Here is a 24,081-nt window from a genome sequence, read left to right on the forward strand (position 1 = left end):
AGAAGGTGGATAGCAGCAGTACTAGTAGCAGACTGGTGTTACCTTGATGCTACTGCTACATTGCATTATTTGCATAGTTTTTTCAGTTGTCATGGACTTTGTGTAATATGTATAAAAGTATATGAAGCTCAAGAAACTTGTTGATAAGGTTTATGTTCAGCATACAAATTGTAGGATGCAAAGACAAGGATTGAAATATCATTGCCACAATTCCTGACAAAGCATTTGGTGCCACAGAATATTCAGCAATGTAATGTTTGTTTGGCAAACAAACCAGTTTCCCTGAATGATAGCTTTATTTCTGCAGGTTAATACAGTCTCTCTATGGGGGAGAGTTTGGAGACAAAGCCAAGCATATATATATATATATATATATATATATATATATATATATATATATATATATATATATATATATATATATATATATATATATATATATATATATATATATATATATATATATATATATGGTTTGTGAGCCAAGCATACTGATCATTACACTATCATGTGTAGTTTTAATATGTAATTTAGATCAAGGACAGTGCAGTGAGAGAGGAAAAATTATTCACTAGATTTTTTCAGAGAAGTTTTATGACATAAAGGATTAATTGAACCATCAGTATATATATTGGCCCACTAGCTGCATCTCTTTAACACAGAAAGCTTTCACTAATTATCTTGGCCCAATTCATTAAGTGCATCGCTGTTGTGGGAGGGAAGATATGCAGTGTTTCCCTGCCATCTGTGGGAGTTACATTCCAGAACCTCCTGCAAATAGTTAAAATCTGTGAATATGGGAAACCATCCTTATAAGGATCAGAACTACCTATATTTATAGTTTAAATCTTAAACTATGCATCTCACATTTACTAAGCAATTCACTTTAAGACAATAAAAAACAGTTATTATATGTATAGTACATGATATTTTAATTAAAAAATACAGTGCACTATAAAATAAAAGGGGAATAAGTTGATATGTACAATAAACCCTTGATATAATGAACTTCTATTTACCAAATTTCAGGTATAACATCCTATTTAAGGCTGCTGTCTGCTGCCTCTCTCTCTCTCTCTCTCTCTCTCTCTCTCTCTCTCTCTCTCTCTCTCTCTCTCTCTCTCTCTCTCTCTCTCTCTCTCTCTCTCTCTCTCTCTCTCTCTATACACATATATAGCAAATTTTCATCTCAAGTGACCCACTCTCCCCCCATATGTGTTCGTTATATCTTGGGTTACTGTAATTTATAACTGAAAGAATAATTTGGGCTCTTTGGGCTGAAAGACTGAGCTGGTGGTGACACCTGGCAACTCTAAAAACTCCCCATTAGTTAGGTTAGGTTAGGGAAAACTCTGCAAATATGCAAAACCATGAATATGTGAGGGAACGCTGATATATGCTATCTCTTATTTGTTGTAGATGTATTCCATTCTATTGGCATAGAATGATAGGAAAATGGCATCAAGGAAGTAGGAATGCCACCAAACTAAGGAAATAGAGAAGTCAAAATTTAGTCATTGCTCTGTTTTGTGAATTGGTAGATATTGTGCCTGGTGGCTCCACTTCACCATTCCTCAAATCAGGGCGGTCAAGTTCTCAACTTAAGCCAAAAGTATTCTAAAAAAGTAGCTTAAGAAAAATATGTATTTAGTACAGTCCATGTAATGAAAAGGAACTAATCATGATTAAACAAAGAACTCTATGTTCTCCTTTATGAAAGAGTGAGAAATTAATATATTATAAATATGGGAGGTATATATATTACAGTCCCTGTATTGAAGGGGAACTCATCATGATTGAATGGATAACTATGTTCTCTTTTATGAAAGAGTGAGAAATTCATATATTATAAATATGGGAGGTATATATATTACAGTCCCTGTATTGAAGGGGAAATCATCATGATTGAATGGATAACTATGTTCTCTTTTATGAAAGAGTGAGAAATTCATATATTATAAATATGGGAGGTATATATATTACAGTCCCTGTATTGAAGGGGAAATCATCATGATTGAATGGATAACTATGTTCTCTTTTATGAAAGAGTGAGAAATTCATATATTATAAATATGGGAGGTATATATATTACAGTCCCTGTATTGAAGGGAAACTCCTCATGATTAAATGGATACCTATGTTCTCTTTTATGAAAGAGTGAGAAATTAATTATGAGCAAAACAAAGTTTACTATGGAGGTTGTTGTTTCGTTTTGAGGGGCCTGGCTCAGTCTGACCATAACCCTATTCAATCGCTAATATCTCCAGAACTATGTGGCTGATCGTAACAAAATTAGCATCATATGATAGCACACCTCTATCAATTTTATATGATATAGCTTTCATCTCTTCTATTGGGTGAAGTTAACTTACTAAAAGTAGAAGGGTGTCAGAAATGGGATTTCTCAAAAACTACTCAACCAGTTTTAATGAAACTTAAGAGGTGTCATGTTATAATTTTAATAAAATTCCTTACGTCAACTTTGAAGTAGCACTGTACATGCACAAAGTCAAAATTACAACTTTTTAAGTAATTAACTAATCAAGCTCAAATTTTTGTTGGTAATAAGAGTAATACAAGTTATAATGAAAAATCATATGAAATTTGCAATACTACTGTGCATATGCAAAATACAATACAAAACTTTTTGTAAAGTGACCATCAGTTTTCTGCAATTTTCACCAATTTTATTTTGTCTCAATGAGAGCGGATAGATACCACTGAACACAAAATGAAATTTCCTATCAAGTGGTATATAGCACAACCACTGGGCTCTTGCAGAGTTTTGAGCTAGAGTGATTTGAATATTAGGCAAGTGTGGGGTGCCTGAAGTTGCCTCTCTCTCTCTCTCTCTCTCTCTCTCTCTCTCTCTCTCTCTCTCTCTCTCTCTCTCTCTCTCTCTCTCTCTCTCTCTCTCTCTCTCTCTCTCTCTCTCTCTCTCTCTCTCTCTCTCTCTCTCTCTCTCTCTCTCTTCTTGAAATACCCCTTCCACTGATGCATTACTGACATCTTTGCTCGTTAATTGCCTTCCAAGACATTTTACTGGTATATTATAACTTTTCTTCATTAAATTGTGTAACATTTGCTGTCTTAGATATAATTTTCTATCTGTTCAACATCACCTCTCCTCTAGTAAACCTCATCTTTATTTATGATATGCATGTACAGTATTATGAATAAAATAATAAAAAATAATTAGGTAAAAACCAACTTAAAATTTACTTGATGGGTCCTGTTGATGATGCTCATCAAGGCTAGTGTCTTCTGGTATCAACCCTAAGTCTCTTGAGACCCCCCCCCTCAACTTTTTCTTCATTAATTTCTGCAACATTCACAGTCTTAGATCTAGTTTTCAATTTCTAGAACACAATCTCTCCTCTACTAAACCTTATCTTCTTTTCCTCACTGAAACATAGGTGTCTGAGGCAACTTACAATAGCCCCTTTTCTCTTCCCTCCTACTTTCTTTATTCTCATTTTCAATCCAAAGCTGAATGTTGCATTTATGTGCGCAATGACTTAACCTGCTGTTGTGCCCACACTCTTGAATATTCCGAGTTTTTCACCATCTGGCTACTATTACAGAGTCACTCTCAAACTAAATTTATCTGTGCTGTATACCTCTCACCTAACTCCTCAGACTATAAGAAATTCTTTGACTACTTAACCTCCAAAGTGGAGCACATTCTGACTCACTTCCCTTTTGCAGAGACCTCCATTCTTGGAGACTTCAATGTTCACCACCAGCTTTGGGTTTCCTCTCCCTTCACTGACCATCATGGTGAACTAGCCTTCAACTTTGCTATCCTCCAATTGGTGCAACACCCTGCTCATATCCTTGACCGTTTTAGAGATGCATACTAATCAGTCACTTCCTACACTCATACCTTATATTACTTCCCCCCTGATCTTACAAAACTAACCCTACAAAACTTTATCATCTTTCCTGTACTTTATTTTTAAACACATCTATATGATTTCAGTCTCATGTATGTATCAATTTATATCACCTAACCCTATGTGTCATCCCATCCATCTTCATACTCAACTTTATAACAATATAGATATATATTATTCTGTATAAACCTTATCATATTATGTTTTTATTTATCTTCATGATAGATTTTTCGATTTTAAGTTGTCTATTGTGTTTACTTTAAGTAATGTACTTTTAAATTTTTCATTTGCCTGAAAAGCATCAAGCTTATACATAGGCTGGCCAATAATGTATACCTATCCAATAATGAAATGTATAAACCTAGGCTATAATAAAGTGTTTAAGTGTTTAAGTGTTTAAGTGATACACCCAATATTCTTGACCTTTTCCTAACCTCTAATCCTTCTGCTTATGCTGTTACCCTATCTTCTCCATTGGGCTCCTCCAATCACAATCTCATATCTGTATCTTGTCCTAGTGCTCCAATCCATCCTCAGGATCTCCTAAGGAGAGGTGCCTCTGGTGTTTTGCCTCTGCTAGTTGGGGGGAACTGAGGAGGTATTTTGCTGAATTTCCTTGGAATGACTACTGCTTCTGTGCCAGAGACTGTGTGCCGAGCGCATAACGGAGGTGATAGTGTCTGGCATCGGGCCCTACATTCCTCACTCTTTTTCTCGACCTAAACCTTCCAAACCTTGGTTTAACACAGCCTGTTCTCCTGTTATTCATGATAGAGAGGTAGCTCACAAAAGGTACTTGAGCCTTCCATTACCAGAATCTCTTGCACTTTATATTTCTGCCCATACCTAAACCTTCCAAACCTTGGTTTAACACAGCCTGTTCTCCTGCTATTCATGATAGAGAGGTAGCTCACTAAAGGTACCTGAGCCTTCCATTACTAGAATCTCTTGCACTTTATATTTCTGTCCGGAACCATGCCAAGTCTGTTCTCCAACTAGCCAAAACTCCTTCATTAATAGAGTGTCAAAATCTTTCAAGATCTAACTCCCCTCGTGATCTCTGGCACCTAGCCAAAAACATCTCCAATAACTTTGCTTCTTCTTTCCCTCCTTTATTTCAACCAGATAGTACCACTGTTATCATATCTATCTCTAAAGCTGAACTCTTTGCTCAAACCTTTGCTAAAAACTCTACCTTGGACAATTCAGGGCTTGTTCCTCCCTCTCCTCCATCCTCCATGCTACCTATTAAAATTCTTCACAATGATGTTTTCCATGCCCTTGCTGGCCTAAACCCTCGGAAGGCTTATGGACCTGATGGGGTCCCTCCTATTGTTCTCCAAAACTGCTCCTCTGTGCTTGCACCTTGCCTAGTCAAACTCTTTCATCTTTGTCTATCAACATCTATCTTTTCTTCTTGCTGGAAGCTTGCCTACATTCAGCCTGTTCCTAAAAAGCGTGACCGTTCTAATCCCTCAAATAACCATCCTGTTGCTGTAATTTCCTGCTTATCTGAAGTTTTTGATGCATCAACAGGAAGATTCTTAAACATCTATCACTTCACAACCTTCTATCTGATCAACAGTATGGGTTCCGTCAATGCCACTCTACTGGTGATCCGGCTTTCCTTACTGAGTCTTGATTATCCTCTTTTAGAGATTTTGGTGAATCTTTTGCTGATGCCTTAGACATATCAAAAGCTTTTGATAGAGTGGCACAAAGCTTTGATTTCCAAATTACCCTCCTACAGCCTCTATCCTTCTCTTGGTAACTTGATCTCGAGTTTCTTTTCTGACCATTCTATTGGTACTGTGGTAGATGGTCACTGTTCTTCTCCTAAATCTATTGACAATGGTGTTCCTCAGGGTTTTGTCCTGTCACCCACTCTCTTCCTATTATTCATCAATGACCTTCTAAACCAAACTTTTGTCCTATCCATTCCTATGCTGATGATACCACCCTGCACTTTTCCGCGTCTTTTTGTAGACGTCCAACCCTTCAGGAAGTAAACAGTTCACACAAGGAAGCCACAGAATTCCTGACTTCTGATCTCTCCAAAATTTCTGACTGGGGGAGAGTGAACTTAGTATTGTTCAGTGTCCCAAGAATTCAATTCCTCCGTCTATCAACTCGACACAACCTTCCAGACAACTATCCCCTCTTCTTCAGTGACACTCAACCGTCCCCTTTCTCTACACTGAACATCCTCAGTCTGTCCTCTGTCCTTTAATCATAATCTAAACTGGAAACTTCACATCTCATCTCTAGCTAAAACAGTTTCTGTGAAGTTAGGCATCAGTCTTCTTCACCAGTTTTTCTCACCCCCACCCCTCCTTATCTGTCCATGTATGTAGTATGCTATCTTTTAGATAGGGTGTAATCAAAAGTTTTCCATCTCATCAACTCCTTTCCTCTAACTGACCGTCTTCAGCCTCATTCTCATTGCTGCAATGTTGCATCTCTTGCTATCTTCTACTGCTATTTTCATGCCAACTGCTCTTCTTATCTTGTGAAGTGCATGCCTCCCCTCCTCCCTTGGTTTTGCTGCATAAGACTTTCTTTTTTCTCTCATCCTTATTCTGTCCACTTCTCTAATGCAAGTTAACCAGTATTCTCAATCATTCATCCCTTTCTCTAGTAAACCTTGGAACTCCCTGCCTGCCTCTGTATTTCCACCTTCCTATGACTTGAACTCTTTCAAGAGTGAGGTTTCAAGACACTTAACTTGTATTTTTGACTAACATTTTTGACTGTTTGGGGACTGGCACCTCAGTGGCTGTTTTTTTTTTTTTTTTTGCTGGAATTTTTGTTTCCCTTGGCCTGTGCCACTCCTACATGAAGGGGAAAAAAAGAAAAAAAAGGGAGGTAGATGTGATCAGGGACTGAACCAGGAATGAACATACCAGAATACCAAGCCTTAACTAACTGGACCATGAGGTACCTCACAGCTAATCTAGCTTTGGCTCATATTTGTGTCCTATCACTGCATTACATGGCTCTTCCTTCTAGGTTAATTTCTGATGTTTCATTAATTTAATGTGGTACAATAAGAATCCAAACAATCCAAAGTGTGTGTCTGGGAAGTGTGGTTCTGGTCTTGCAAGGTTTACCAGAGTATTCACTAGGAAGCCCCTGCTCCATTCATGTTTTCTCCCTTTTTTGGGTGGGACACTCATTTCCTGTTTGACGCAACAAAACAATGCCATCATAAGTTCATACTAGGCTTTATTCTTTCCCCTATATGAAATCTTTTAAGACCATCCCACCACCATGTTGCCAATGTCATAGTTAAACAAAGAAATACATTTCCTATTACAAAATTAAAAATTATGAAAAAAAAATGTATAAACATGGGAAGTGGATGTGACCAGGGACTGAAACCAGATCTGACAAGCTTAAAGGACAAGCCTTTAGCTGACATAATCATAAAGTACATCACATCTAGTTTAGCTTTAGCTCATGTTTTCACATCCTAGCTGAGGTCTAAAAATGTGTACCAAGCATTTATGTTCCTTTTTACATAAGCTACTGTTGTTATTTGTCGACAGTATATAATTTATTTAGAGCTGCCTGTTTTTTTTTTTTCCAGTTTTTAGAATAACATCTCACAGGTATCAATAATTTTAACCCCCTGAGCAACAAGCAACACAGTGGTGTGCATTTCAGGGCTCTGATGGGTAATGAATGTATGTGCGTCATGATTTTCAATCCTTAAATCAAAATGAAAGTGGGAGAGAGATATTTTGAACATTACTTAGCAACATTTACAAAGCTGCTCCCTACCACTTTTAGTGACTTGCCATCTGGTATTCTATACAAGGCAAGTATCATGGAAGGAGGTGATCTGCCCTCATCCTAATGAATGGCTAAGTGCAAATGCAAGCTAACCTCATCCACTCCCATTAAGTGCTGTTAAACAAGGAGTCACAGTGGAAGAACATTCCTTTTGATATGTGGGGAAAGCAGTGAGGGCAGGTGGGGCAAGTGAGCTGTAGCCAGTACTATATCCAGCATAATGAACACACCTTTACTTCCTGTTGAACTAAAATAATGAGTCAGACAAAAGTACCACTAGAATGGAGAAGGATAGGTGCTTCTTATGCTGTAAGTTTCATTATTCTAGAATCTGTACTAAATGAGATATAACTAGGAATAAGAGTTATTTTTCTCTAAAAACTCATTACAAGAAGAGGTTTCTGCACAAAAAACCCGTTGCTTAGGGGCTAGCAGAAGTTTCTGCATACTGGTAGTCTAGCTGAGTAGGTAATGCTTGTTGAAAGGTGATTACAAAATAATTTTATTACTGTAATATTTAGAGGCACTAGATCATTGATTATGGGGTATTATGAGTGAAAGAATTCACTGAAGAGTGTCTCTGGTATAATTGGCACCCAATCACTAATTGCACATTATGAAGGGACACTGTAATGTCAGTGTCATCAAATTCTGTCCCCCTCCCCCCCCACACACACACACACACACACACACACACACACACACACACACACAATGGGCAGCAGAATTCTTATAAAAGAAGGAATAATAACAGACAAACAATATGGCTCCAGGAAAAGAAAATCATGTGTAACAAATCTATTAAGCTTCAGCTCAAGAGTGATGACATCATGTAGGAAAGAGAAGCATTTGTGGACTGTATATAACTAGATCTGATTAAAAGCTTTTGACAAGGTTCCCCCATGAAAGACTTATGTGGAAACTTGAAAAAATTAAGAGACTACATGGGACAAGTATAAAGTGGATGGAAAATTACTTAAAATGATGAGAAATGAGAACAGTAGCTAATGATGAAAAGTTGGTTTGGAAAACAGTAAAGAGTGGTGTGCCACAAGGGTCAGTACTATCACCAATATGGTATTGTTCATTGTTTATATAAATGATATTCTTGAAAAAATTGATAGCTACAACAGCCTATTTGCAGATAATGCTAAATTACAGAAAGAAATAAAAAGTTGCAAAGACTGTGAATATCTACAAAATGACCAATAAAATTTGTGAATGGAGCAAAAAATGGGAAGTTAAATTCGATGTAAGCAAATGTCATATGATGGAGATGTGCAGAAGTGAATAGAAGACCACATTGGACATACAATTAAGGTAGAAAACAAATATATTAAAAGGATCCAGGAAGAAAAGGATCTAGGAGTAGTAAAGCCAGATAACTTCCAACCAGAGAAGCATATAGGTAGAATATGAGGAACATTTACAGATTACTATGAAACATAGTACAGCTTCTCACCTCATGAACAAAAGTAAGATGAGAAAAATAATCCCTATGATAATAAGACCTAGATTGGAATATGCAGCAGTTGTGTAGTCTCTATGTAAGAAGCATGTAAACAAGCTAGGAAGAATACAAACAATAGGAACAAAAATGGTGGCAGAATTTGAGGAATTAAGTTATGAAGAAAGATTAGAAAAAATATACTTACCAATACTGGAACAAAGGAGAGAAAGAGATTTGATAACTATCTACAAGTTGGCAAACAAAATGGAAGTTGGTAATGACAAAACCATTACTAAAAGAGACAAGCAGTCATGACAGTAGAATGGGACACTCACATAAGTAGGGAAAAGAAGATGTCTGAACAACACAAAGAATAGTTTTCCACAAAGACACACTGAAGTTTGGAATGGACTAAAAGAAGATATGTATAGTTTTGGCAACAAGTGTACACAAACTAAAGGAAAAATTAGACATGTATAGGTATGGAGATGGGACCACTTGAGTGTAGCTCGGGCCCTGTAAATTACACCTAGGTAAATACACAACACAGTGCACACCGTGCATGGCTACATGGACTTGTTTCTGACCATTATAGAGATGTTGTGTGATGTTTCAATAAGTGTGATGCCAAGAATGGAGTATTATCTGAACTAAACGTATACTATCTATGGTAAGAAATAGTGGTACAGATATTATAATAACTTTCTAATTAATTATTGATTTGAAAGGTTGCCTGATGGGATCCCTCCTATTGTTCTCCAAAACTGTGCCTCCGTGCTTGCACCTTGCCTAGTCAAACTCTTTCAACTCTGTCAACATCTACCTTTCCTTCTTGCTGGAAGTTTGCCTACATTCAGCCTGTTCCTAAAAAGGAAGACTGTTCTAATCCCTCAAACTACCGTCCTATTGCTTTAATTTCCTGCCTATCTAAAGTTTTTGAATCAATCTTCCTCAAGAGGAAGATTCTTAAACATCTGTCACTTCACAACCTTCTATCTGATCACCGTATGGGTTCTGTCAAGGCCGCTCTACTGGTGATCTTCTGGGTTTCCTTACTGAGTCTCAGTCATCTCTTTTAGAGATTTTGGTGAACCTTTTGCTGTTGCCTTGGATATATCAAAAGCTTTTGATAGAGTGTGGCACAAAGCTTTGATTTCCAAACTACCTTCCTATGGCTTGTGTCCTTCTCTCTGTAACTTCATCTCAAGTTTCCTTTCTGACCATTCTGTTGCTGCTGTGGTAGATGGTCACTGTTTTTTCCTAAATCTATTAACAGTGGTGTTCCTCAGGATTCTGTCCTGGCACCCACTCTCTTCTTATTATTCATCAATGACCTTCTAAACCAAACTTCTTGTCCTATCCACTCCTACACTGATGATACCATCCAGCACTTCTCCACATCTTTTTATAGACATCCAACCCTTCAAGAAGTAAACATTTCACGCAGGGAAGCCACAGAACACCTGAGTTCTGATCTTTCTAAAATTTCTGATTGGGGCAGAGCAAACTTGGTATTGTTTGTTGTCTCAAAACTCAATTCCTCCATCCATCAACTCGACACAACCTTCCAGACAACTATCCCCTCTTCTTCAGTGACACTCAACTGTCCCTCTTCTACACTGAACATCCTCGGTCTGTCCTTTACTTATAATCTGAACTGGAAACTTCACATCTCATCTCTAGCTAAAAACAGCTTCTATGAAGTTAGGTGTTCTGAGACATCTCTGCCAGTTTTTCTCACCCACCCCCACACTGCTAACTCTGTACAAGGGCCTTATCCGTGCATGTATGGAGTATGCTTCACACGTCTGGGAGGTTCTACTATTACTGCTCTTCTAGACAGGGTGGAATCAAAAGCTTTTCGTGTCATCAACTCCTCTCTTCCAGCTGACTTTCTTCACCCTCTGTTCATCGCTGCAATATTGCATCTCTAGCTATCTTCTACTGCAGTTTTCAAGCTAGCTGCTCTTCTGATCTTGCTAACTGCATGCCTCTCCTCCTCCTGCAGCCTTGCTGCATAAGACTTTCTTCATTCTCTCACCCCTATTCTGTCCACCTCTCTAATGCAAGAGTTAACTGGTATTCTCAATCATTCATCTCTTTCTCTGGTAAATTCTGGAACTTCCTACCTGCTTCTGTATTTCCACCTTCTTATGACTTGAATTCCTTCAAGAGGGAGGAGGTTTCAAGACACTTATCCTTTAATTTTTGACTACCGGTTTGGACCCTTTTCTGGAACTAGCATCACAGTGGGCTTTTTTTTTATTGGATTTTTGTTGCCCATGGCCAGTGTCCCTCCTAGGTAAAAAAAAAAAGAAAAAAGAAAAAAGGGGGGAAGGGGGAAAAAAAAAATTAATTGCACTATCCTATGATCATATTGCATCAGATATTATATGAGGTTCCCAGAGCCAGAGTGATCTAAGTGCCCTTGTGGTCAAAATTACTATTTTATTGCATTGTCATCCCCAACCTTCCTAACGTGACGAGAGAGAGTGCAGACATCAGAATGGACCCCACATTAGGGTCAAAATCCATCCAAGTGAAATTATCCACAGAACCTTTTTGTCACGCTTGAGTGATAGCTATCAGTTGCTGGGGCCAGAGAGAATAACTCCCTCGCCACAGCAGCACGAGAAGAGTCAGCCAATGACAGCTCGTGCAGTGATTCACGTGTCACACTGAGACACTTCCCCACCACGACACCCACACACTTCACACTCTCCCTCCCTCCAGCCTGCTTGCTATCCATAAATAACAGGCTGCTATCTTAATTTTACTTTTACACAACACATAAGCCTTTCATTATTATGACGGACAACAACATACCCCTGAGGAGCCAGAAGCCACATTCCCAGATGTTTCTAAGATTTATCTTAGTGGGCTATGAACATCTTAGTGCTGGTAATTTTTTAAAGCAAAATCATTCGCAACTAAGAACCATGGAACATTCATAGCTATGAATGGGTCAGGGCTTTCATAGCTCACTAAGAACAACAGTTTCTCCTCAACAACAACAACAATGTGAACATATCCTTGTCTGAAAATAAAATCAGAAAAAAAACCTGAAAGTAAGCATTAAGATGGGTTTTATTATCAATATCAAGTAGTCTTCAAACACACTGAATAGTCTTTTGCTTTGAATAAATCATGTGTGTTTAACTGACTTGCTAGGAGAGTACTGAAATCACATTTCTGGAAATTACACTCATTAATAATCACAGCAGCAACACACATGATCCAGTGTGTGTAGCCAACACAAACTAAGGCTAATTATAGTTAACCCAAACATGACAATTGCAAATATAACTTTTTTCATTATGTTCCTTAAAAAGAAAAATTAATTCTGTCAGGGCATTTTCTTTCACATTCACAAAAAAAAAAAAAAAAAATGTAAGTACAAAAGATGAGTGTTTCTTTTCTATGATCAATATCCCTGTGATAATAAGACAAGCATAATATCTCAGGTTCAAGATACATACTCATAAGAATATAAGAACATAAAAAATGGAAGCTGCAAGAAACCATCAGGCATACATGTGGCAGTTCCTGTATGAAATATACTTACCTATTTCCACCTATCAATCCCCATCCATAAATCTCTAATTTTCTCTTAAAGCTTCCTAATGACCCAGCACCAACAACCTGATTACTGAGTCCGTTCCATTCATCTACCACTCTATTTGAGAACTGATTCCTTCCTATCTCTTTTTTAAACTAAATTTTTCAAGCTTAAAACTGTTATTTGTTGTTCTATCCTGGTTACTAATCCTAAGAATTTTGCTTACATCCCCTGTGTTGTAACCCTTATAGCATTTAAAGACTTCTATCAGGTCCCCTCTTAACCTACATCTCTCTTAATGTAAATTTAACAGCTTCAATCTCTCTTTGTAAGGAATACTCCTCACTCCTTGTATCCTTTTAGCCATTCTCCTTTGTATTGATTCTAAAAGACCTATATACTTCCTGTAATATGGGGGACCAGAACTGCACAGCATAATATAGATGAGGTCTGACCAGCACCAAATATAACTTTAATATTACTTCGGGACTTCTACTTTTAACACTCTTAAAAATAAATCCTAATATCCTATTTGCCCTGTTTCTGGCCTCTATGCATTGCTTTCTTATATGGAATTTAGAGCTAACTATAAATTCTAAATCTTTTTTGTACCCTAAACCTACCAGAGGTTCATTGTTTATTGTGTACCTTCTGTGTGGATTTCCTCTACTTATGCTAAGTACTTTACATTTTTTTATATTAAACTGCATTTGCCATCTGTCTGTCCATTCGTTCATCCTATCCAAATCTGCCTGCAAGGGAATGGCATCCAATTCTAATCTAATTAATCTACCTATCTTCGTGTCATCCTCAAATTTACTAACGTCACAACTAATTCAACTATCCAAGTCACTGATGTATATTAAAAACATCAGTGGCCCTTATACTGATCCCTGTGGCACCCCACTAATTACTTAATCCCACTCCGATTTAGAGCTGTTTATTATGACTCTGTCGCCTGTCACTTAGCCACAACCTTATCCACCCTAACACCTTCCCATCTATTCCGTGTGCCCTAACCTTTCTCAGGAGCCTCTGATGGGGTACCTTGTCAAACACTTCACTGAAGTCCAGATATAGGATGTCATAACTATCAGCATTATCTCCTGCCATGTAAACTTTACAGTAAAATCTTGACAAGTTTGTCAGGTAAGACTTCCCCTTTGTGAAGCTATGCTGTGACCAATTTATCAAGTTATGTTTGTCTAAATGTTCCCTAATGTTCTTTACTATTACAGACTTCATTATTTTATCTACAACAGAAGTTAAGCTTAAATCTCCTTTCTTAAAGCTTAAACTTGCCTCCACATTACCGGTATCTCAAGTGATTTCCTAAAGGCAGAAACTAGCAGTTCACTAATAACTTCTTTGCATTCCTTAAGTACTCTGGGATATGAACTGTTCATGTTGACAAGTAGTTGGGTTTAGGAAGGGGGATAAAAACCCAGGGAGGAGTTAGGATTCTTTTAATCTCTAACATTTTGGTTGAATAGCCATCCTCAGAGAGACTGATTTACATGAGTGAAAACACACTATTTATAACAACATACAAAATTTTCTCATTTGACATTCGTACAGAGTATTGCCATCCTGGCGTGTACCTCACCTAATTTTATTTTCCTAGTCAGGTGGCATTATCCGCCTATGTGACGAGCCTTTACTGGGGATTTTCCTTGTACCTGACCTGAGGGCCAATCTGGCGGAATTACCCGCCCACCTGATAAAACCTTCTCTGTGGTTAATGACTCCCCTAGTTGTTATGAGGGCTGCCTCTATAGCTTTTCTTATTCTTTTCTTCAATCCAACTTTAATTTCTTAGCCTCTTCCCATTTTGGTAGGTGTTTACATTTTTCTATGTGCAATACAAGGGAGTTTGATGTGTTGCATTTTAAAACATCTTTCCTATGCTCTGCTATTCTTGTTTTAAGTCCCCTGCCTGTTTCTCCTATGTACTGCTTTGTACAACCTTTGCATGGTATGCTGTACACTACGCTGTTATTATTAACAAGTGAATGAATGTCCAATAAGGACGATTTCATTCACTACCTTTCAGCCCACAGCATGAGAGTCAAATCTGATGTGATTATTGGTTTTTACTTAAGAGCGTTCAGAATTTGCAGCAACAACTTCCTAGAGCAAGAAATATGATATATCATATCAACTTTCAAAAAGCTGGGTTATCCTGAAGGGCTCCTTGTTAGGCTTAAGAATAAGGCAAAGAAAATAACAACTGAAAACAAAGAGAATAAAGATCTCTGTACAACCAGCAAAAGAGAGAGTTATACATGTGTACCAAATTCGGACAAGGCTTCCATAATTAATAAATATTTGTCTAGAACAGGATTAAAAATAGCAACATTAGCGGGAGAGAAAATTGGTGAGCTAACGAGGACTAAAGAGACCGGACTTGTTAATAATAACAGCGTAGTGTACAGCATACCATGCAAAGGTTGTACAAAGCAGTACATAGGAGAAACAGGCAGGGGACTTAAAACAAGAATAGCAGAGCATAGGAAAGATGTTTTAAAACACAACACATCAAACTCCCTTGTATTGAACATAGAAAAATGTAATCACCTACCAAAATGGGAAGAGGCTAAAGAAATTAAAGTTGGATTGAAGAAAAGAATGAGAAAAGCTATAGAGGCAGCCCTCATAACAACTAGGGAAGTCATTAACCACAGAGAAGGTTTTATCAGGTGGGCGGGTAATTCCGCCAGATTGGCCCTCAGGTCAGGTACAAGGAAAATCCCCAGTAAAGGCTCGTCACGTAGGCGAATAATGCCACCTGACTAGGAAAATAAAATTAGGTGAGGTACACGCCAGGATGGCAATACTCTGTACGAATGTCATATGAGAAAATTTTGTTTGTTGTTATAAATAATGTGTTTTCACTCATGTAAATCAGTCTCTCTGAGGATGGCTATTCAGCTGAAACGTTAGAGATTAAAAGAATCCTACCTCCTCCCTGGGTTTTATCCCCCTTCCTAAACCCAACTACTCTGGGATATATTTCATCTGGTCTTGGTGTCTTGAACTTTCTTAGCCTATCTATCACCTGTTCCACTATCTCCTTAATTATGGTAATATCTTTCAGCTTCTCATTCTCTTCTGCTCTAAAAATTTCACTATCCAGGATTTCCTGCATGTTTTCCTGGGTGAAGACAGTTAAAAAATACTTCTTCAGAATTTTACTAATCTACTCCCCAGAACTAACCAGCAACCTCAATCCTCACCAAACTTGTAGAACAATCAAGCACTTTCATTCATTGATGATACAAAATTCATTTCTTGGATTGGAATTTAGACTATCAGTTGTCAACTGGTTTTAAAGTGAACCCTAACTTTCATTATGAAATCAGAAGCATCTGAGATCACTGTAGCACAATGGTGATAAGGCAGCATAGTGAAAACTGTGATGACAAAATGATTATGCTTATGAAGTGGTTAGTCTAGAAATAGTTCTGATATAAATTATAAAACTTGTGGCATGCAGTGAAGCAGAATTTATAGAGAAAGGGTGTCAGTTCTTTCCTTCCAAGCACAAAGTTTGTCTCTCATCAGTGGTATTACACATTACCAACAAATAGAAACAAAAGTGTTCAAAATTGTTATTTCTGACTCAAATCACTCCAATATGCCATTCAAAAATGGTGAAAAAAATTGAAAGAATGTACAGATTTATAAATGCTTATCAAAGCTTTAATTATGCTTCATTCTGTCTCTCAAATCTCTAATATTAGAGTTACTAGTTTTAAAAGATTGGACTCCCAACTTTTTTTTACAAGGCCCATGGATCTCATTTGGAGGAAAGTAGAGACAAGGATTTAATATGGTATACATTCACATTTGGAATCATTCCATCACATCTCAACCTCCAGGCTAGATATACAGAAGATGGTATAACTATTAATCATATGACCTTAATCATGTAAGATTAAAATGGAAATTAAAAAAGCTCTTCCCTGGCAGGCAGTGAGGTTAAAAAAGCTTTTCTCTGGCAGGTGGTGAGCTACAGCTACCTGGCTGCACCTCAAGGCCAAAGCCACTCCAAAGATGTGGTCTATGGGTCTGGTGCAGCAGCCAAGCCTCCTTCCTCTGGCCACAGCTTCTCTGCCAGATCTCCAACTCTTAGCCAGACACTTTGACTGGAAATTCAGAAATCTGGTCATACAGCAGCTCCTGGCCATGCCTCAGACCATACTCACCTCAGCACTACACCACCTGTTATTACTGCCTTTGAGTCCTCAAAATTATCTCACATTTCCCCTTCCCCATTAGTCCATTCCTCATCATTCTCTGCACCATCACCTTTTTTCTCCTCATCCTTCTCACCTTCTGCTCACTCATCATCTCCCCCACAACCATCACTCCCTCCTGCCTCTCCATTTACTCATCCTGAAGCCATATTTGCCATGCACCAAACTTCTGCCACAGTTCACCCTGCTGATCCCAGCCAATTTATCATCAAGGACTCCACTTTCCAGGTTAGTAGGTATTTGTGATTTCTCTCTCTCTCTCTCTCTCTCTCTCTCTCTCTCTCTCTCTCTCTCTCTCTCTCTCTCTCTCTCTCTCTCTCTCTCTCTCTCTCTCTCTCTCTCTCTCTCTCTCTCTCTCTCTCTCTCTCTCTCTCTCTCTCTCTCTCTCTCTCTCTCATTAAAATTGGTAATTTAGATTTGGGTCAATCTGTGAAAATACAAATAAGAAACAAATGCAAACACACACAAATGTACAAATTTGATTTTGGCTACCTTCTGTTCATTCATCTCCCTTTCCCCTTGTTTCTCCACCTTTTTTATTTTTTGTTTGAGAGAGAGAGAGAGAGAGAGAGAGAGAGAGAGAGAGAGAGAGAGAGAGAGAGAGAGAGAGAGAGAGAGAGAGAGAGAGAGAGAGAGAGAGAGAGAGAGAGAGAGAGAGAGAGAGAGAGAGAGAGAGAGAGAGAGAGAGAGAGAGAGAGAGAGAGAGAGAGAGAGAGAGAAAAAATTGCCTCAGACCAGGTTATTTCCACTTGTATAGTCTTAAAACAGGCCATAGCCATTTTCTTCCATGTCCTGTCCTTTTTCTTATTTGCTTCTACACACCTGCCATTATACCGTTCTTGTTTCCCAATTTTCATTTTATAACCGTACAAACTGTTGCATCCTCTCTCTATACTTGCTCAAAAATATCTCATATTTTTCTTGCACTACTTTACCTTCAAATTGCTCTTTCCATTTAATTTTTCAATAAAACTTACTAAGCTCTGCAAAGTTTAACTTAGCATAGTTCTGTCTCCAATTTCTGTATTGTTCTTTCCTGTGCAACACTGTTTCCTCCTGTAGTACTATCTCTATTGTCACATGATCACTTCTTCCCATTGAACTCAGACAATGTATACTTGGTCTACTTTCTGGGGTTTTCATAAACATTAAATCCAGCTGTGATGGTTCTTCTTCTCTTCTACATCTTATAGGCTCATTCACCCACTGTCTCGTTGTATTCATCATCATGGTTTGCATAAGTTCTTCACTCCATGACCCAACATTTTCTGTTACTTCCATCTCCTCTCAGTTAATTCTTTTAGTGTTGAAGTCACCTACTAAGAGTACTTTGTTACCTTTCCTTATCATTTCCTCCATACTATTTTTTTTGTTTCTAGTTGCATACTTTTGAATGTATTAGTCTACCATGCATTAGTGTTTGGTGGTATGTATTTCACAATGATTTTCCTTTTTTCACATCTTTTGATCTTAATCACAACACTCATTGTTTCTACCATTCCATCACCATATTCCACTTCCTCAACAACAATATCCTTTTCTTACCAATATCATCACTTCTCTTCCCTTTCCTTTTCTGTCCCTCTTCCATGTACTGTATCCTTCCTTTGCAAATCCCAACTTTATTTCCTCTTCTAGTTTGGTTCCTGTTAAACATACCACATCTGGTTTATTGTTCTTTAAATAGTCTTCAAGTTCCAGTAGGCTGGACACCAAACCATCTACATTAGTATACATAATCTTTAAACTTCTGTTTGGTGGTCTTGTGTGGCATCTTTGTGCCACCATTTCCTCACTTTCATGTCCACAACTTTCCTGTGTTCTCTATTAATTTTTTGACTTTTAGTTTACTTCTCTATTCTTCGTTCATGTCTCTTTTTATCCATATTTCCTTCAATCCTTTTGCTTTTGCCAATTTTCCTGTTCTTTGCAAGACATGTTCTGCTGCTGTTTGTGACATGATTCTTGTTTTACATTGGCTTTGTTCTATTTTTGTCATACTTTCCGATCCTGTAAACCTCTTCAATTTGTTCGACTCTCCCCTCTCCTTCCTCTGCCACTTCTGCTATAATTTCCTTAGTTCTTTTCACTTCTTTCTCTCTAGCTGTTTTCATGGGTAGGTTCTTTTCCTTGACCCCAAATACCACCATACACATCTTTCTCTGTACTGTGTCTCTCACAAGATTACTTTTTTCCTTTATTATTTTAATCACTTGCTTTTCCATATCCTTGTTGTTTCTGTTGCTGTTGCCTTGTTATGTCCTCCATGTCCACCTTTTGCTGTTCTCTCTCTTTCCAACCTTTGACTTCCTCTGTAACTAACTCTCACTCCTCCAACCCTAACCTCTCTTGCAAAGTTTTCTTTAATTCTTCATTCTCTTTCTTGAGTTTCTTAATCTCTTCACAGTATTTCTTATTTAAGTCCACTATTTTTGTCACCTCTTCTCAGTTCTTTGTTTTCTTTTTCCCTTTCCATCTCTATTATATCATTGGATATCTTTTTTACATTGTCGCCACCCACTTCTGTTTCTTCCTTCCATGCCTTTATCATCGCTGTTAAGCTTCTTGTATTTTCACATTTTCTTCTTTAGTTATCCACATTCATGTATTTGTATGAGTTACATTGAGATCCTCTTCCTTGAAGCCCTCAAAAATACCTGTATGTGTGTGTGTGTTAACCTAGTTGATTACACTTATCTAGTTGTGACATACAGAAAAATACTGTTCCATCATTACAGTGCATGTGTCAAGGCTGAAGGAAGGACTTGGATAGTGAATGTGATAGTGTGGGTGATTGGGCCACTCAGGAAAAATTATACGATCAATCATACAAAAGTGTGATGCATGCTTCAAGTGCCAATGAAGAGCATTATGAAGACAAGGATATATATATATATATATATATATATATATATATATATATATATATATATATATATATATATATATATATATATATATATATATATATATATATATATATATATATATATATATATACGAGTACACACACATTGTATAGGTCTTCTTGATAGCTTGTTTTGCAGGGAAACTCCAGTTTCCTTCAACTTTATTCTTTCGTCAGTTGCTGTTTTGCCTATTTCTGCAGGCAGCTTCAAGCTAGAAAAAACAATAAAATACTATGTAAAAGTTGTATAAAATTCACATCATATGACACTACACACAAAAAACAAAACACTACAAGCACCAAGATTATAAACTGGATTGACAGAAAACAATAAGTATCCACACACATCTTGCCTGTATGGCAATGAGAGAGGGACTGAAAAAGTTGGGTTCCTAACACTATGATAATGGTATTGGAACGGGCCTCCGAAACATTATCTTACAATATGTGGTTGACTTGATGTTAAGTTATTATTCAGTACTGGATTTATGTGTTTAATATATATTGCCTCTAATAATTTTGTATCCATATTGGACTCTGTCTTGTGTAGTATTCTAAAAACTTTGTCACAAAAAGGGATGATCATGTTCATGTGAATGGGGACTTATTGCTGAAAATGATGGAACAGCTGGTTGATTATTAGTTCAAGGAGAAATACCTTTATGTTCAGCAATTCTATGTGCAAGGTTATGTCTAGTCTCATAAAGTTTGGTGGCATCCCTACTTCCTTGATGCCATTTTCGTATCGTTCTATGCCAATAGAATGGAATACATCTACAACAAATAAGAGAAAGCATATATCAGCGTTCCCTCACATATTCATGGTTTTGCATATTTGCAGAGTTTTCCCTAACCTAACCTAACTAATGGGGAGTTTTCAGAGTTGCCAGGTGTCACCACCAGCTCAGTCTTTCAGTCCAAAGAGCCCAAATTATTCTTTCAGTTATAAATTACAGTAACCCAAGATATAACGAACACATATGGGGGGAGAGTGGGTCACTTGAGATGAAAATTTGCTATATATGTGTATAGAGAGAGAGAGAGAGAGAGAGAGAGAGAGAGAGAGAGAGAGAGAGAGAGAGAGAGAGAGAGAGAGAGAGAGAGAGAGAGAGAGAGAGAGAGAGAGAGAGAGGTAGGAGACAGCAGCCTTAAATAGGTTGTTATACCTGAAATTTGGTAAATAGAAGTTCATTATATCAAGGGTTTATTGTACATATCAACTTATTCCCCTTTTATTATATAGTGCACTGTATTTTAATTAAAATATCATGTACTATACATATAATAACTGTTTTTTATTGTCTTAAAGTGAATTGCTTAGTAAATGTGAGATGCATAGTTTAAGGTTTAAACTATAAATATAGGTAGTTCTGATCCTTATAAGAATGGTTTCCCATATTCACAGATTTTAATTATTTGCAGGAGGCTCTGGAATGTAACTCCCACAGATGGCAGGGAAACACTGCATATCTTCCCTCCCACAACAGCGATGCACTTAATGAATTGGGCCGAGATAATTAGTGAAAGCTTTCTGTGTTAAAGAGATGCAGCTAGTGAGCCAATATATATACTGATCATTCATTTAATCCTTTATGTCATAAAACTTCTCTGAAAAAATCTAGTGAATAATTTTTCCTCTATCACTGCACTGTCCTTGATCTAAATTACATATTAAAACTACACATGATAGTGTAATGATCAGTATGCTTGGCTCACAAACCACATATATATATATATATATATATATATATATATATATATATATATATATATATATATATATATATATATATATATATATATATATATATATATATATATATATATATATATATATATATATATATATATATATATATATATATATATATATATATATATATATATATATGCTTGGCTTTGTCTCCAAACTCTCCCCCATAGAGAGACTGTATTAACCTGCAGAAATAAAGCTATCATTCAGGGAAACTGGTTTGTTTGCCAAACAAACATTACATTGCTGAATATTCTGTGGCACCAAATGCTTTGTCAGGAATTGTGGCAATGATATTTCAATCCTTGTCTTTGCATCCTACAATTTGTATGCTGAACATAAACCTTATCAACAAGTTTCTTGAGCTTCATATACTTTTATACATATTACACAAAGTCCATGATAACTGAAAAAACTATGCAAATAATGCAATGTAGCAGTAGCATCAAGGTAACACCTGTCTGCTACTAGTACTGCTGCTATCCACCTTCTGACCTGCTCAGATGAAGCAGAAGCATTGTCCTCTTCAAAAGAATCCTCAGCCACCACACCAGACCGCTCATTGTTGTGGTAGTGTTGGGAGTAGAAGTTGGGGTAGTGGACAGGAGGAATGACACTGCCCTCACTCTGTGTTGAAAATATATGCTGCCATAAGATGGAGAAAATACTGAATCTGATACTGAAAGAAATAAAGAACAAAATTGTTTACAAAAATTTTATCATAATTGTTTATAATATCAAGCAAATCTACAGAACATAGGACAACTCTACAACAAGCAGGCTCCAGGCTCCAGGCTGGCAAGCTTGAATAGTCTACACATCATATAAACTTTTGACTGAATAAAGATTCAGATGGATCCATGCTATTTTACAGGTTTTAAGCTTTTAACAATGATACAAGTTCCCCATCAAAGGAACAACAAACTAAAGTCAAGTATGCGATCTCCTTCACTTTGTGTGCCTTCTTGTTTCAGTAAAATAATGCTCAGCTTCATTTATCCAATTTTCATGGTCTAAACGAAACCTTTCTTATCAAAGATAATATAAGTTGTGGGATTTAGTTCACAATCAAATCAACATTTCTCTATTTTACCTACATCTGACATCTCTATTTATATGAATTTTTCAACAGCTACCCACCAACCAAGAGAAGAGTGCTGTGGAGATCTCCATCACCCACAATAAGTCCCTGAAATGCCTAAATAAACTTGGGATTCATGTCAAAAAAAAACAAAACTCACTGGGACATAGTACACATTTGCAAGAGTCCAAGGCAAGACTATCCCACCATCTGTGTACCATGGAGTGTTCCCAACAACTGGAGTTACCCACAACTGAGCTGCACTTGGTGCCAATAACCACTCATTCTCAGATATCCAACTCCTAAACAAATCAATGCTGCAGCTGATTACCACTAGGACAATACTTAGTAAAAATTAACAAAGGTGGGGAGTTCCTCAGTCTATTACCATTACTGGGTAGGATACAAATGGAGAAATAGTAAAAAAGATAGTTCAGTATTTGGTACAGTAGAGAACACTAACCCTCACCTATAGAAAGAGATCAGCCATCAATACTTTCAAAGGAATAATTTCATCACTTTTACGAAGAACTTGCCTTTAAGTATTTTTTAACCCCTTGTATACCAAACCGCTAAAACGCATGCAAAACAAACTTTATGGAGAAACAGAATAACATTACCAAAAACATGTATTTTGAGTGTTTTTGATCATGTGATCTATAAAAACGCTTAAGTACATGCAAAGAACATTATGTTTGGGAAACAAAAGGACATTACGAGAAACGTGTATTATGAGTGTTTTTATAAGTTCCTTAAGTACCAAAAAGCTAAAACCCACAAATAACACTCTTTATTTAGACAATAAGAAATAAAAAAATAAAATAAATAGGATTTTTTTTTTTTTGTTATTCATCTTCATAGGTACCGAGATGCCAAAATTCTGGGAAAATTCAGGGCAATTATGTGATAAGAGAATATTATCAAAAAAGTTAATTTCAGCTTTTTTTTTTTTCGGACTGTTAAGTACTAAACGCTAAAGTGCATGCAAAGCCTCCAATATGAGGAAATTAAACGACCTTACCAGAAATCTGTGTTTTGTGTGTTTTTAAGCATGTTAGGCACCAAAACGATATATAATAAGGAACTCACTCTATATGGGAATCCAAAATAAAATTACTGAAAACGTGTCTTCTCATTGTTTTACGTAGAAAAACGTTAAAACGGATGCAAACCAACCAATATTAAGAAATAGAAAAACGTTACCAAAAAGGTATATTTTGAGTGTTTTTGAGCTTTTTACCTACAAAAACGCGAAAATTGATGCAAAGCACTCTATATTGGGAAACAAAAGGACATTGCAAGAAAAGTGTATAATGAGTGTTTTATAGTTCAAAAGAACCACAAAGCAAACAACGCAAAAACTCGTCTATATGGAAAGTT

General features: G+C 36.9%; 1 protein-coding gene and 2 long non-coding RNA genes across 6 annotated transcripts in view; 2 read left to right on the forward strand and 1 right to left on the reverse strand.

The window, feature by feature from the left end:
• The window catches only part of LOC135092608 (uncharacterized), a 55,234-nt gene that overhangs the window by 125 nt on the left and 31,028 nt on the right, over positions 1–24,081 (forward strand). The gene's annotated exons all lie outside the window — the stretch shown is intronic.
• Positions 137–22,291, reverse strand: LOC135092617 (uncharacterized). 4 transcript variants are annotated; one of them, XR_010262944.1, is made up of 3 exons: positions 22,116–22,291; positions 19,967–20,079; positions 137–771 (listed from the first exon to the last, which is right to left on the reverse strand). It is a non-coding gene; the product is annotated as an uncharacterized LOC135092617 (long non-coding RNA). The 4 variants fall into 4 exon arrangements; XR_010262942.1 differs by having other exon boundaries at positions 19,973–20,079; positions 22,116–22,282; XR_010262945.1 differs by lacking the exon at positions 137–771 and adding an exon at positions 16,377–16,848 and having other exon boundaries at positions 22,116–22,290.
• On the forward strand, positions 16,848–21,976 carry LOC135092640 (uncharacterized). The gene is made up of 2 exons (XR_010262948.1): positions 16,848–17,187; positions 21,290–21,976. It is a non-coding gene; the product is annotated as an uncharacterized LOC135092640 (long non-coding RNA).

Source organism: Scylla paramamosain, chromosome 3 (genome assembly GCF_035594125.1).
Source record: "Scylla paramamosain isolate STU-SP2022 chromosome 3, ASM3559412v1, whole genome shotgun sequence".
NCBI classification, from domain to species: Eukaryota; Metazoa; Arthropoda; class Malacostraca; order Decapoda; family Portunidae; genus Scylla; species Scylla paramamosain.